Source organism: Chiroxiphia lanceolata, chromosome 4, assembly GCF_009829145.1.
Source record: "Chiroxiphia lanceolata isolate bChiLan1 chromosome 4, bChiLan1.pri, whole genome shotgun sequence".
NCBI lineage: Eukaryota > Metazoa > Chordata > Aves > Passeriformes > Pipridae > Chiroxiphia > Chiroxiphia lanceolata.
In genome coordinates this window covers 56,761,869-56,777,879 of record NC_045640.1, presented here as the reverse complement: position 1 = coordinate 56,777,879, position 16,011 = coordinate 56,761,869, and the positions used below count along the sequence as shown (strand labels likewise).

General features: G+C 40.6%; 1 long non-coding RNA gene across 1 annotated transcript in view; it reads left to right on the top strand.

The window, feature by feature from the left end:
• The first annotated feature begins 7,226 nt into the window (after window positions 1–7,226).
• The window catches only part of LOC116786016, a 57,703-nt gene continuing 48,918 nt past the window's right edge, over window positions 7,227–16,011 (top strand). Inside the window, exon 1 of the long non-coding RNA XR_004356797.1 lies at window positions 7,227–7,472. This is a non-coding gene — a long non-coding RNA (uncharacterized LOC116786016). The remainder of the gene's footprint in view (window positions 7,473–16,011) is intronic.

Below are 16,011 nucleotides of genomic sequence, written 5' to 3'. Positions count from 1 at the left end.
TGAGTGCTAAACCCTAAGTTTATAAACAAGCAAAAAGGGTAGGCAGATAGCTAATATTTCTGTGCCTTCCCAAAAGCCTTTTTTTTCCCCAATAGTGGGCATTTTATTGAAACTGGCATAATCTACAACATAGAACAGATATTTAACATGAAGTAGTGTATGGAAGGGGTACGGTGGCAGCTTGTGGAAGACTAACAAACCAACACTGTGTTGGGAACTATCATAACCTGATTTAATTGTCTTTATTTGTGATGTGCTTGCACACCACTTTGGGAAGTGCTGGTGGGAGAAAGACACTCCTCAGTCATGCTGCTGCTAAAGTCTCCAAGACTGAACACCCCCTACCCTGCTTTGGGGTAATCTAGTCCAGCAGTTCTTGTGGAGCTACGTGTAATTTTGCAGTACATCAGACATTATCGGCTGACGAGCAAAATTACTTATCAACGTTATAGTGGCTGTACTTTGACAGGTATTCAAACTGAAAGATCAATTTACGTTTTCTGAAAGGAAGGAACATGCAGTAGATTAGTTTTCAAATGGGTTTTAGTACAAGAAATGAAACTACTTACATCAGTGATTTCTAAGGTTACATTTGTTTCTACTGTGGTTTTTTTGTCCCATTCTAGGTGCAATTCCTATTTGCTAAGGACTCTGTGCATTATATTAGAATAAGGAAGACTTGGAGGGTAATTTTAGAAAAACAGATATCCAAATCACTACCATAATCCTTCTGGCTCTTTGAAAATGAAAAGTAGAGTGTTTCAGAGAGCTGTTTATTGGAAAGATTAGTTTTATCATGAAATTATTACTTCAGCACATGGTTTGAGATTTTCCATTACCTTAGAAAACTCACAGATGAAAACAGAGAGAGTTGCCAATGCAAAAGACCTAACGACTGAAAGAGTCTTTTCCTTGTGCACTTTTTTTCCCCCCTGTAGCTGTATATTGGCTTCACCTGGGAGAAGTAAGCAATCTATTAAAAAAGCCAAGGATGGAAAAAATAATTTAAAGCTTTACTGTAAATTTTGTAAATCAACTCATTTTGAGTTGAAAAAATTCTATATGAAAGAGTGACTTTTAAAAATAAACTCTTTTGCTCTTTCTTCAAGAACAATCTGGCTATAGGTGTTTACATGGAAGCCTGCAAAAAAGCTCTTAGTGCTTTTGAATGAATATATGAACAGTATGCAATGATATAATCATCTCCTTAAAGGGAATTCTTTGCAAAAGATAAAGACAACTCCTATGAAGACTATTAATGCATTGACAGACTTAGCCTACCTTCTTTATTATAGGTAACCCCTTGGGAAAGACCTCATCAGCATCACCTAAATTCAGAAACTCTCTGCCCAGTTGAATGCTCTAAATAGGAGAGGACCCTGTTTGTTTTCTTGCAGCATCACTTCACCACCTGCTTAGTTTAGCTGTGGAGGGATCCTGGCATGAAACTGTCTTTCATTCCATTATGGAGATTCAGTTGCTGTTACTAAAGCTCTGAATTTATAGTCCTTCCACACATGGAAAACTTTGATGTCTATAGTGATGGACCTCAAAAAAATACGTGAATGGGTATGTACTCGTCTTCATTCCTGATATGGAGACGTATTTTGGAAGAAGACTTATAACCTTGTAGACTTTCACTGTATTTTCTCGTTTGCTCTTGTACCATCTCCATTTGATTTTGGCCAATGTAAGAATTTTCTTGAGTTAAACCTAAATACCTCCAGCAGGAATCTGTTCTTCTGAGTTAAAAAGATGGAACTTAAAGGAAAGTGGGTTTTGAAGTTCAGTGTCATATAGCAAATTTCCATGCCAGTAAAGTGGTTTTTGTGACGAGAGGAAAGGATATTCTTGAAACTTCAGCAGAGAGGGATGAAAGGAGAATGAGGTCAGTGTCCCTTTAAATGTCTCACAAAGGTTTCATGAAAGCAGGATTATATCAGTCATAGGATACCAAGGTTTTATTTATAAAAATTAATTCTTCCAGAAAATATCCCAAACCAGCGTCATGTTGTTGAGTGCAAATGGCTACATTAGCAGTTAGTGGTGGTTGTACATATGTCCATCCATCTGCCTTATGACTTTATATTTGGGGAAGGGCTGTGTGTTAGTTACTTTGTGTAAAAGTCTGTTTTTCATGTGTGAAAAGAAAAGGATTGCAGGCCATGGTGATACACTGGGATAAAAGCACTCATAGGTGCTAGATTAAGTTCCTTGCTGTAGACACACCTGTCTCTGGGCAGAACGAGCCAGAGGAAAATCAGGTGACAAAATGGATTTAACAGAATTATGGACATGTCCTTGTTCAATTTTTTTCTCAGTCAATCCTACAGTTTTCATTTACAATTAGAACGCCTTTCAAATTGGAAAAGGAACTCTTTTCTTTGAGTGGGTTGTTCTACTTGTCTCGGACAAGGTATTAAAGTATTCTCAGTGAAGGGTGTCCGATGCCACAAAATGGCATTTACACCTGTACAAGCATTAGATCAGAGTGCAGCCTGGAGGCGGGCAGGGGGGACACGATGCACCACCACATCTCACTGCAGTTCAATTGCAATTCCTTTTGCCTACACCTGAGGCTGCTTTTTACTTGCCACATGTAAAAATTTTCTTTTTGGCAGGCAGTCAAGTGTGAGATGATGCAGGTTCAAATCTTAGCGAGACTTTGTGTCACGTCTTTGCATGAGGCTAGAATTTAGAATAGAAAACTACCATTGCGATGGGAAGAATAGAATTACCTCACTTGATAAGGAGGGGTTACTGTCATGAGAAAATGGTGTTTATTAATTTCTTGCAATTTTTTTGTTTAGTAAGTTTAAGTCTTCCAGTTAGAGAGAAGAGATACACACATGCAAGACAGATGCAACTTAGATGCAACACACTGTGAGTAGCCAATGACTATGCTGAAAAAGCCTCATATTCTATGCTGTGTGAAAAATCTTCCTTATAGCGATCTGACAAGCATGCATGGAATTGGGCTTGGAAATATATTCTGATTTCCAGTGGTCACTGAGGGAAAGAAGATAAATTGACATCTAATATTATTTTCTGTTAATAATCCAAGCTTCCTATGCTGACAAATGTTTGTTCCAGCAGCCTAAGAAGCCACAAACATGAGCTAATTTGCTGTATGTGGTGGCTCATTTCCACAAAGTTTCTGTATGTACATCTCTGATTGAGCTTCAGTTCTGCAGTCCTCTTCAGAACATCTGAGCTGGAGTACAAATTTTAGCCATTAAACAGTCATTATCAATCAAGATAAACTATGCTTTCTTCCAGATATTTCCCCTTATTCTGTGTTTTTTGGAAACACACAGTTTCCAAGGGCAGGGTAAATATCTTCCGTTCTCTCTTTCAGCAGTTCCTGTTTGTTCAGTTGTAAACTGACAATGCAGCAGTGGAGAAGAGAAACAACTCTGTGGAAAGTGTTGCTGCCAGTGATTATCTTTCATGCATCCTTCACTGTCTGGCATGGGCCTTTGTCTTAATTTCCCTTAATGGGATGGAGTTTGCCCTCATCTCCTCTGCCCAGCATTGCCAGATGGCAAACTTCTTTAGTTGTTTATAAAATCTGCTTCTTGTCTGGTCATATCTATCTGGCTGGCTGGCTCATCCAGGTGTTTGTAGGCTTCTCCATGAAGTGGAGTTTATCTTGTTTTAGGAAATAAAATAGATAAATTCTCCCTTTTTTGCAGAAGGGCAGGTAACTAGCATATATTCATGGCAACTTAATGCAACTCTCTCCATGCAGGAAGGTGGTTCCCTGTTGTTTATCATCTTTTATCACCATGTGTGTGGTTTTCTCTTTGAAAAAAACAGCAACAACAAAACCAAACAAAAAAACCCGCAAAGGTTAAATCTGCTTTTCCCCTCCTCTCTTATTCTTACTTAGTTGCTCCTCCCAACCTGTTGTATCTCTCATGTAAAAAAAAAAAAAAAAAAAAAAAAGGAAGAAAATTTCATATGATGGAATGAACTTTGCTAAATATAGTGTTAAATTTAGTATAGGTACTAAATATACTGATGTTTTCCAGTGAGTGTCTATAGCTCTATGGATTTTCTTTCTGACTCTGGCCACAATAAAATGTCTGCCACTTGTAGTCCCCTCCTCCATTAGATCCATTCAAAATCGATTATATGAAACTAAGGCAAATACAATGTAACAGACAAGCTGCAGATAAAATGTAAAATGAGCATGCAAGGTTGTCAGCTGTGGCACATAAATATCACAAATATGTCCACCTCTTCACCTGCTCATCGCCATGACAAAATATTTGGCTGGAATGGCAAAAGAATAAATGCTCTCCTCCCAGTCTTCTTTTCATTTACGAACAGTTGAACTAGCCAAAGCTCTTCTAATTGCAGCGGTGATGCCTCAGGTCATCATTGATTTCTGTAAAACAGGTGCTTTGGTTGGTCTGTGCTTCCCATGATTGACCACAGTATCACCTGGTTGTAAAGGAAAGGTCTGATGGAAAGCAGAGGGAGCTGGCCTGGGGCCACAACTTTGCTAACTGACAAAGTTAAAGGAGTCATGGTGTCCCCACAGACACCTGAACAGTCACATTTGTGCAGATTGGTTTTGCCCTGCCTGGGTAGCTGTGAACCTGAAGCGTGCCTCCAGGTGAGCACAGGAATCATTGATTGGGGCCCAGGGCAGCAATGTGGTTTTAATGAACCGTGAAGCAAGCACTAAACTTGTGGGCTTTCCTTTCTAAGAATGGTAGCGATTTTGGGGTTGATTTCTGCTCTTCTTGCTGATTTCCCAAGCAGCAGCTTTGAAAGTTGTCTCCTACTTTTCAGAGGGCCTTATTAAAAAGTGCTGAGTTTCACACAGTACAGAACAGAAAAAAAAAAGAAGTCAGTGCAAAACCAGTCTAAAACCAAGACAATTGTATTCTGCTCAGCACTAATTTGACTAAAAAAATAATAATAGTAATACTGGTAATTTCAAATTACTTTATGTGCATACTCATCTATTTAAGTTGGAATCTATTTTGTGCCAACGCTTCTGGTAAGATTTCAGAACTTGCATCTTTAGAGGGGAAAAAACATGTCCAAAATGAATTTATTTAGGTGTTCAGAAGTACAATTGTAACAGCCTTTCTGCATTATTTGCCCTTAATGAGAACAAACTATCATTGGCGTCGTTTCCAGGCAACTACCAAGGAATGCTTAACCTTACATGGGGGTCTCGCAAACCACACATTATGCCAGGTAAAGCATGTCTTTGAAATGAAACTAGCTCAAGAGATCACATAGAAACTGTTTATTTAATCTTATTTTTAATTAGTTCTTTTCCTTATTTTCAGAGCTATTATTTTCCTGTCAAAAACTTGCTTTCCTTAACTATTAAAATCAAATAAAACATGTTTTTCACATTCTATTTTAATATTTAACAAGCCAAGAAGTACTCTAGGCTACAGTGGTTACTGTGGGGTCATTTGAAAAGATTTTGACAGTTTGAGAATGTTCCCTCTTGATAAAAATGGGAAGAGCCACTAAGCAAAATAAGATGGGCAGTTTTAGGGGCTTCCATAGAGACTGTAGACTCATTATGCATCATGCATCCTGCAAATACCCATCTCTCTTAACAGAGCACAGCCTGAATAAATAAGAAATTGATGGAGAAATGCAGGTACAGTAATGAGTGGCACAACTTGCAGCAGGGGACTCTCCACCCAAGTGCCAAACAGCATCTCATGAGCTGAAGGAAGTGTCAAAAATTAATCCAGTCTGGAAGTGACAGAAATTACTTTTCACTTATTAAATGAAAATACATATAGATGGTATTGACTGTTACTGTGCTTCATGTTTGGCAGCATCTTAAATCAATTTTTGTGGTTATATTAGAATTTGATCATCAATATCTTTTCTATCCACGCTTCTAAATGGTGCTTGATGACTAAATTGGCAAATAGCTGGAACCTTTTTTGGCAATTCACTAAAGTTTACATTTTCTCATCACAACACTGTTCACTTTGAAAGCCCTTATTACTTGGTGCAAAGAACAGATAAACCTATAGAATAGAAGACAATGAACAAACCCTACCTGCTTTTTACAGCTACAGTCTGAGGATGGCTCACCCATCTCTGCCCAGGGTGCTTTGAGCCTTCACTGGGAAGTCAGGGGAGAGGAACACACACTGGCTTTCACAAGTGGCAGGTATCACTTCACTGGGCCAAGGAGGTGCTGTTTCTCTCAGTGGGTTCTTGGTATAAAAACAGAGTACAAAGGAATGGGGAAGCTCTGTGGAGCGTTGCCGCAGCATCCCTGATTATGCCAGTGGATCCCAAAGTAAAAAATTCAGTGAAACACCTTTTGTTTTTCCATTCAGTGAGCCTGAACATTCCCCTTAATTTTTGTGTTGGTAGTGGGAAGGCAGATATCTTTCTCATGCAAGGTGGCACCCTTTCTGTCTGCTGTGGATCGTCTGGTCTCCACATACCTGGCTAAAGTCAGCTGTCATGCCATTGTAGCTTGGACTAACACCTATTTATATGATATCACCACTGGGCTTGGCATTTTTTTCCCCACATGAGGGCTGGCAAGGCAAGTAGGGTAGCTGGTATTTAATATTCCACACTGGAAATCACCAACAGCACAGGCAAAAGCTCCGGTATGTTTTCTTACCCAGTTCCCTCAGCCTTCAGGAGATGTAGAGGAAAAGTGGATAAAGGTTCACGAGAAGATAATCTCGTTGATAGTCATGGATAAGTTATAATAATTGGCATGCTTTTCGAACAAGAGAAAATTTTCTAGTGGCAACAAATTCGCCAAAACCTGAAGCCAGAGCAGCGCTGCTCTCTTGGCCTCTGCAGAGACAGGTTTGTTGTCTTATCTGTGCCAATACATAGATGTGATGTCTTTTTTCTTCTGCCAAAAGAAATTCATGTAAGGCCTGCACAGCGTGGCCTAAACTGAGAAAGAGATTTGTCACTTTTTTGACAATAATTCACACAGACTCCAAAACAAATGTACTTCTGAGCCGCGACTCTGTGAACAATAAAGCAAACACTCTCGACTACCTACCAGCCCATCCATCTTTTTAAATCATGTCAGCAGGCTTCAAATTGTTCACTAAGCTTTATTGTTTCATAGAGAAGGAAATAATTTGTGGTGAAATACACTGAGCCATTGAACTTTGCAATTGTTTATTACTTGATCTTGATTTCTTTCACATTGCTGCTTCATCATTTACCTATCATTTGTTTTGGATGACACGGTTTGTCCTCTCTTCAAAACTATCTGGATTGCATAGGCAAATTTGTAAACTGAACTACTTAGCCTTTCTGCTTGTTAATACCATCTACTTATTCTTTGTAAAATCTGCAATAGTGCTGTGGATGGGATTTTGTTGTAGGCTAGATGTGAATTCTTTCTTCTATCAAGAGAAACAGCCTGATGTGAAGCTTGCTGGCTTTTGTTTGGACTGGAAGGCTGATGAACAGACTTTTTAGAAAGAAAGAAGGTATGTACAACATAGCAGATGGATAAAAAGTGGTTGGCATGGCAAGTAACTAGGCTTTGTGCCATAAGTGACATCTTAGGGTATAAGAATTGTTCAAATATGGGTCATTTCTGTGGCACAAGAGAAACAGAGATGACTGCATCTGAGCTAAGTCTGCTGTTGTTTCTCCCGTGTTGTTATTGCTGCTATAAATGGGTGCCCTAATTAGAACTGAGGGAATTTATGGGCAGATATGAAAATGTGGTTACTATAGTTACCAGGTGCTCCAGCTCAGTCAGGAAATGTGGCTAATATAATGATAGCCCAAGGGTAAACACATGAGGTAAATGATGAACACGGCCCCCTGCTTCAGGAGAAAATATTTTTCTTCACACTTTTTTTGGTGGCTTATTTGCCAAAGTAACATCTATCACTACAATTCCTTTTCTGTCCTTCCCTTTCTTTCAGTAGACTGGTTTTGGTGAGACTATAAGGAGCTCTGGGGAAAAGAAAGTGCAAAAATGAAGTAGCATTTAGAGGAAGGATAAAGATCTATTTCCCTGTGTTTCAAAGGTCTCTGCTAAAATCCTTCCCCATTCCTTTGTACATAGGCTAGACAGCAGGGTAAACTATTTGTATTTTCACAAGTTCAGGAAGAAAACTTTCCTTGTGCTTGTATTTTTTTGCTTCTGACTCTAATTCCAGCACCAACCCTATTTGTTCATGCCACCCTGTGGATAGGGAAGGAAGAGAGTGGACAAGGATCCCATTGGTTCTCTCCTTGCATCTCTTTGCTGAGATATGGGGGACATCTCAGTGCCTGTCTGCTTTAGTCTAACTGCTCAAATTAGCTGCCGGGTGTGGGAGGATTCTGTGAGAAAAATGGCATTTTAGAGGGATCAAGCCCCACAGTTGTGGTTGAAGTGGGATCTTGCTTGGTGCTGCCTACAGGCAGGATCTATCTAGATTATTTCATTTGTTACAGGGAAAGGAAGAATTGTGAAGTCAGATTAATTCCTGCTGCAATTTCTCTGAAGTCAACGAGATGCCACTACTGATTGCTTTGACACAGATTTTTCAGTCCTTAGTAATTGCCTGACCTTTTAGAAAAAACACATGAGGAGACAGAAAATCAGAACAGCTGCTGCTAAGGGAGCTGATCCCCACCACTTTAAACAGTGTTGACCGTTAGTTGCTCTCTGTTTTTGGAGGAGGCATGCAAGAGGAGAAAGAAGCCTGAAGCATCTCTGTCCTCCTCAACCAGAGATAAACTGCGACTATTCTTAGCGGTGTCTAGCATGTTGACTGATGTTACTTATTGATGGAAACTACAAAATTATTGCTCTGTGATTCATATTGCTCTGTGTAACTGTAGGGCCAGACTCCAGTGATGTACACAAAAGCAGAGCCACAGCTGCAGCAATGAGGTCGGTGTAAGCACTGTCACTGACCATACAATTTCCAGCTCCTTTCTAGGCATCACTGCAGGCTGATGAACACACATTCTGAAATCAGAGAGCATTGCCTATCCAGTTCAGCCTCAGATACCTTGCTTGAAGTTCCTTAATCAGATACCATAACCTCAGTCTCAAGCCTTAGAGAGAGACAGGAGCTCTGCCTCTCCCTTAGCAAAAAATGCAAAAAGGCTTTGAATGCAGTTGCCTCAGCTGTAGTCTTAGTCACAGTCATGGCTGTCTTGATGAACTTGACTATCCTGAATGGTTTAAATTACTTTGGATGATGGATTTTCTCCATTAGCAAGAAGGTGATATACCTTCTTGGGGCTCTGCCACAAGCCTTTCCATAGGAGGAGTTAGATATGCTGAGATGCAAGTGTTACTTAATAAAATGAAGCAAAGTGCACATGAAGAGACATCCAATTAGGCAGTGTCTCATTGCTGCAAAGACTTTAGTGGCGGTCTGAAAAATAAAAGCTAAACACGATCCCAGTATGGGGAAACTGGAATAGTTTATTGAACACAAGAACACTATTTTAAAGGCATCTGGGGCTGGACATGTTAATGAAGGGGACGAGCTATGTTAATTATGGAATTACACAAGTTTTTACTGCCGTTGCCCAATGGGTTAAACATTTCCTTCAACTAAGATTACATGGGGGAAAGGATTAAGGGGTTTAGACATGGTTTGATACAATCATCTCAAAAGTCTTTTCTGATTTCTGCTGGAGCCAGGCTTGATCAATGAGGTAGAACTTTAACAGGTCTTGTGAGAAGGGTCCAGCTCCTTCAGATCACGAGGTTTTTGTCAGCCCTTGTTTTCCTTTGCTGAAAGCTGGGTTTGGGCTCCCACAGACTTTCCTTTCTACCCAGAGCTTTTGATGTGCTAGTGCCAAATATAGCTGAATCAGGTTCTCAATGGAAGTAACCAGGCAGAAATTACACATGGATCTTTGCATGTACGTGAGTTTCTGCTTTGCTGCAGGTTACAGGCATCACTGTGGCTGCACAGGGCTCATCAGCTACAGCCTACCCTCCTGTGCAGAGGAGGATACTGAGCTGATCCTCTTGGAAGATGGTCCTTCACTGAATGTCCTAGGATATGAGCGGAAATCTCATGGCCTTTTCTTGTAGTCTAGCTGCTGTTCCCTGTCATCTGATGTTTGCAGTGAGGCACAGGTTGCCCACTGCAGCTTGTCTTTCCTGCAGTGGGGTTTCTGCAGCCTTACCTAAATGGAAGAAATAGAAAATATTTAGAAAAAAAGACTTTCAAAATTGCTAGGAAATGAGGGAGGGAGCAAACAGCATACATATGCATTCTTGTTGAGTATGAGGTTGCTTATCCTTTTCTTATGATACAAAAGACACCAGTGAAATTAAAAAACCTCAAAGATGTCTGCTGTTTTAGTATTACTTAGACTACTGCTCCGACCTAGCATAGCATATTTCTCTCTCTTTGACTTTAGAAGATGAAGAAAGCTACAGTGCCCTGGGAGTTTGGGTTTGTCAGCATGGCATTACTGGGCTCGGCAGTCCCTGAATGGGACACAGAGGAACAGAGACCATTAAATCAGGTGTTCCCCTGGTCACTGAAAGTGTTCCAAGCAGCAAACAAAACAGACTTTAGTGCTTCAGCTGACCTTCAGGATTTGTCTTCTCTGGACCTGTTTTTTGTTTGATCTCTGTATGGCTTGAGGAACAGCATGAGAATCCCATCCTACCCACTTCTCTCTCTGTCTCTTCTGTGTACCTCCCACATGCTATATTAGTCAAGTGCTTCATAGTGCTTGAATTTTTGGTCAGGTTTAAAAATGTTCCATTTTCTCCCACACCCAGAGTAAAGAAAATTTGAGTCTACTTATTTATGTTGGGTTTCAATTCTGCAAAATGTTGACATTGACTCTTTTAAACTTCTTAGGATCTTGAATGTAAATGAATTAAGCAGCACTGATACATGTATTTTTGCAGGAGGGATAGTGAGGGGACAAAAATCTTTAGAAATGTTCAAATAGAAAAATCGTGCTTGGCCACAGGAATCCTCAATGATCCGTGCTGTTGTGACAGAGCTGGAGAAATCTCATCTTCTTCATGTCATTACGGTCAAGAGCAACTGCTGTGTGCTGAATCTCTGAAAAAAATGTGCAACTTGGTGCTTCAGACCTGTCTTTCTTTCTAAAGGTGATTATGTAGACTTCCTTCCTCCATAAATTAATACTGTTAGAGATACTCTGCTCACAATGCTGGTTTTCTTTTTGCTGGAAGAATACAGCACCCAGCCTTTGCTTGGAGATAAGCTTCTCTCTGATTGCCTAGGCTAGTTCCACTCTTTGAATTTTGGATTGGGCAGGTGACTTGAGCCAAGTTTTTATGCTTTGGCGTTTTACCAAGGCCCAGCTGCCAGCCTGGGTGAGCTGTGAAAACACTCTTCTGTAGAGCTTGGCTATTTATCTTAGCCACATCTTTAATGCCAAAACAGTCCAGGAGCATCTAGCTCTCCTGTGGTCTATCAGCCTTGAAATAGGGCCATGGCTCAGACTGAAGAGCCAACAGAAGCAATTTTCTTCTCTACAATTTCTATACGTTTGCTCTTGCAGAATTTTTTTGGAAGGGCAGTTTATGTGGTGACCTGAACAGCAGTCTGTCTGTCTATTTTTCCCTTTAGGAGACAAAATCCAAGAACCCTTCTGTCTTTTAGGACCCAGAGAATATTCTTTTTCTCTGATTGCTGAACTGGTATTATAATACTGTGGGCAAGGTTTACTATTAGAAATTGGTAAGACAGATTTGCAGCCTGCCAAGTTTACTGGGTTAGCATGGAGTACAGGCTGACAAGCCTGATCACTGAGATTGGATAAGTACATATCTCATTTTCACACCTCATGTTAGCACCAGGATAAACAAGACTAATTTTGAAAAACCATAAAGCTAGCTGGGAAATGATATCTCAGCTCTAAAAATGCTTGATATGTCAACACTTTGTCACTTGACCTCAGCTGGAGATAAGAACACTGCAAAGTCCTCCCTTACATCTCATAACATCTGCTTTTTCTCATGCTTTTGGGTCACACGGATTCTTCAGCTAGAAGGTGGAGTTGTTATGAGTGGTGTTTACAAAATCTAGCCAGTTCATGCTGTAGATGTACTTAAAAATCAGTGATTCTGAAAACCACTGTAAGTCTTGGATATGGTTGTTTGTATACACAGAGTGACCTTGACACAACCGAGAGATGTGCAGGGCTCCTGCAGTCATGGTAAGGACCTTGTGCAATGCATAAGCTGTTGTGAGATTAAAGAGTGACCATCCCCCATTGCCTTCTGAAAATTTCTTGAAGAAATGAGCTGAGGCACCTTCAACTATCCTTGTCTGCAGTTTACCTCCTTGGATATATAATTATAGAATTCTTTTGCCAATTTTAACGAAATTTAACTCAAGAGTGTACAGAAGTAATTAAGCTCCTAGGAGAAGGGCAGTCAGATGTCAAGAGAGTGAGATCCAGTGTTGGTCCAACCAAAATGACACCCCTGATTGCAGTGAAGCAACACTGTACAGCAGCATCGTGATAATAAGAAAACGTACATTTTATTAGAGATCAGTGAATCCAGCCAACAGAGTGGAACTATGCAGGAGTGCAAATTTTCAATGACATTACTCCTCATTGAATAATGACTTACCTTCAGAAGAGATTATAAAAAACGAGAGAAAGCAAAATAATATTATATACCACTTACGACAATGTAATAACTATGAAGTAATACATTTGAATGAACTATGAAATCAGGCATTCACTTATGGGTGCATCATAGAATTTTTTCTGAAAGAGCCTTTTTTTTAAAAAAAAGAAAAAAAACTAAATACTATTTTATAAAAGACTTGAGAGGTTTGTGGGAACATCCTCAGCATGCATGTCATTCTACTTAATCCATGTTCCTAAGAAATACCTGTAGTATCAGTAAAGGCTGGGGGATCAACAGATTGAGAGCAGCCCTGCCAAGAAGGACTTCAGGGTGGATGAGAGGTTGGACTTGACCCAGCAATGTGCACTTGCAGCCCAGAAAGCCAGTCGTGTCCTGGGCTGCACCAAAAGCTACATGGCCAACAAGGCGAGGGAGGTGATTCTGCCCTTCTTGTGAGACCGTGCCTAGAGAATTTCATCCAGCTCTGAAGTCCTCAGTACAGTAAGGTCATTGATCTGTTGAAGTGGATCCAGAGGAGGCACACAAAATGATCAGAGAGCTGGAGCACCACTCCTATGTAGACAGGCTGAGAGAGATGGGACTGTTCAGGTTGGAGAAGAGAAGGCTCTGGGGAGACCTTACAGGAGCTTTTCAGTATCTAAAGGGGGCTTTAAGAAAGACGGCGACAAACTTTTTAGGAGGGCATGTAGTAATAGGACAAAGGCTAAAAATTATACACTAAAAGAGGGTAGATTGAGAGTAAGGATGATATTTTTTATGATGGGGGTGGTGAACCACTGGTACAGGTTGCCCAGTAGATACCCCATCCCTGGAAAAATTCAAGGTCAGGTTTGGACAGGGCTCTGAGCAACCTGGTCTATTTGAAGATATCCCTGCTCATTGCAGGGAGGTTGGACAAGATGCTTTTAAAGGTCTCTTCCAACCCAAATTATTTCATGATTCTCTGATAATAGTATGCTATTTTCCAGTGGAGCAATTAGTTCTACCCTTGTCCACTGATGGAGTCACTCCATCACAGAAGGCTACTAGGTTGGTCAGGCAGGACTTGCCCTTGGTGAAGCCACGATGGCTGCCCCAAATCACGTCCCTGATTTCCATGCATCTTAGCACAGCTTCCTGAGGACCTGTTCCATGATCTTCCAAGGCACAGAGGTGAGGTTGACAGGTCAGTAGTTCCCAGAACCCTCCTTTCTATCCTTTTTAAAGATGGGTACAATGTTTCCCTTTTTCCAGTCATCTGAGACTTGATCTGATTGTCATGACTTTTCAAATATAATGGAGAGTGGGTTGGTAACTACATCAGCCAATTCCCTCAGGACTCTGGGATGCATCTCATTGGGTTCCATAGATTTGTGTACATTCAGGTTCCTCAGGAGGTCATGAACCTGAATTTTATTTACAGTGGGAATGAAGGTGAAACATACCAAAATATTTGACTTACTGTTCGTCAGGATTACTGTCTGCTTAGAGTCCTCTGTAAGCAGTAGCCAGTGGTGTCAACATCAGATTGTGCAGTTATCCCTTTGGACCATAAACTAGTAAACCTTCCTCTGTGTGTGCAAAACAGATTAAAATACAGTAATATAGAGGCATCTAGAACACAATACCAGACAAAACATCAGCATCTCTGTAAAATGTTTGCCACCTCTTTGGAAATGGAGGAATTCAGAAAAGATTGGTAACTACCATCTGTAGAGATTAAGTTTTCAGTTACAGTTGTGTTTTGGGGTGGCTTTATGTACATGTTATAAGGGTAGGACAGTATAGGATCCTTAAAGAATGGGACAGCTTTTCAAGGTTTAAAGTTGGAGAAAGTAAATGGTGGATGGCATGAGAGGAAGTGAGCGCTGTCAGAGCTTCCATCATCTGTGGGCAACATCTGCGCTAGTAGATTAAACAGTAGCAGAGAGCAAGTTTTGGTTCTCGGGCCAGCTGGCAGGACTTGACCTTGTCCATACTGTTAAACTTCTTCAGCTGAGCTGCATGCCCACATGGAAACTGCCTATTAGACATAGTTCCTGGGTTGTGCTAATGGCAGAATTTGGGAAATGCTTTGTTGGCAGAGGCAGCAGCAAGCTGGAGCTGATCAGCAGATGTAGCACAGCCGACTGTCAGGTTCCTGTGTGCAGGAGTGGTTTCTGGCATGGTGTATTTGACTTGTCTAGCTTCAGCCCTTCGGTCTACCCCAGATTCTTGTATTTACAGTCTGTTATTTCAGAGGTCAAAATTATCATATATGCAGAAATTTGGAGAGGTGCAAGAAGCACTTAGTGTTTGAAAGTGCCTTAAACTCTTCTCTGACTTTCTGAACCTGACTTAGGCAAATGTTCATTAGCCTCATTAATGACATGAGATACTAATATAGGCAGGAAGTTGTTTTGCAATAGTGACAGCTGTTCTGCAAGTCAGACTTGTGTCACTAAGTTGTGAGCCTTTGGAGCTGGCAGATCCTCTGCCATTGGGAGATGGCAAGCATTTACAGGTAGTGTGGAACAGCATCATCAAGCAGACAGTTTCTGTTTGCCCCAGTCAAACAGTTGTCTTTCAAGACATGTACTAGATTTTAACCTATTGAACAAGAACACAACAAATCAAATGGAAAACACACGGTTCACTGCTCTCAGTTTTGATAGCATCAGGAAGGTCAATCAAAGATTAATGGGTGTAACTGTTTTCTAAGCCTATCTGTAATGCTTTTAGCTTGGTTTCCAATGGAAATAGAGTGTATGTAGTAATCCTCTTTCAGATTTTTTCCTTACCAGTAATTCTTAATCTGAACAAATCTGACAAGTATGTCAATTCTTACAAGTTTTGTCTATCCAAGTATAGGAGAGAGTCTCTGTCAGTAAGGAAAGATGGTCTTTAAGCTCAGTGAAAGACAAGAAGAGATTGCACAAGGAAGAGCAATTCTATAAACACCACAGCTGAAGAAAGAGCTGCATGCTGAGTTTTCTCTCTCAGCGGAGATCTGTAATAAAGTAGGGCTCAAAAACTGCCTTTTAGTTACTCTCCATCACATCTTTTTTTCAGAGGAAACTTTGCAAATGGGACAAGGTTAATAAAAGCTACTTGGGAAGGTGAGGACTGGTGTTTGGAACTCTGTGCTTGTAGATAAGAGCAGTAGTTGCTTGGAAAGGAGAGTAGCATCATCAGGCTCTGCTATCTGGAGGGAGCACTGCTCAACACAGCGAGGAGCAAAGAGATCCAGTTGTTTGGTTCTGCAAAATACCACATGCTCAGAAAACTGCGCATGCTGCAACTTGTTCTTAGTGGCAACAGACAAGAACAAAGAGGTGTGGTTTGCCCTGAATGGGATATATTAATGCACAATATTTTGAATGTGCCTTGTCACTTCTTTGATTTTTTGTGTTTAATTTAGAATAACAGCCTAAATGCAAGGCTATGGT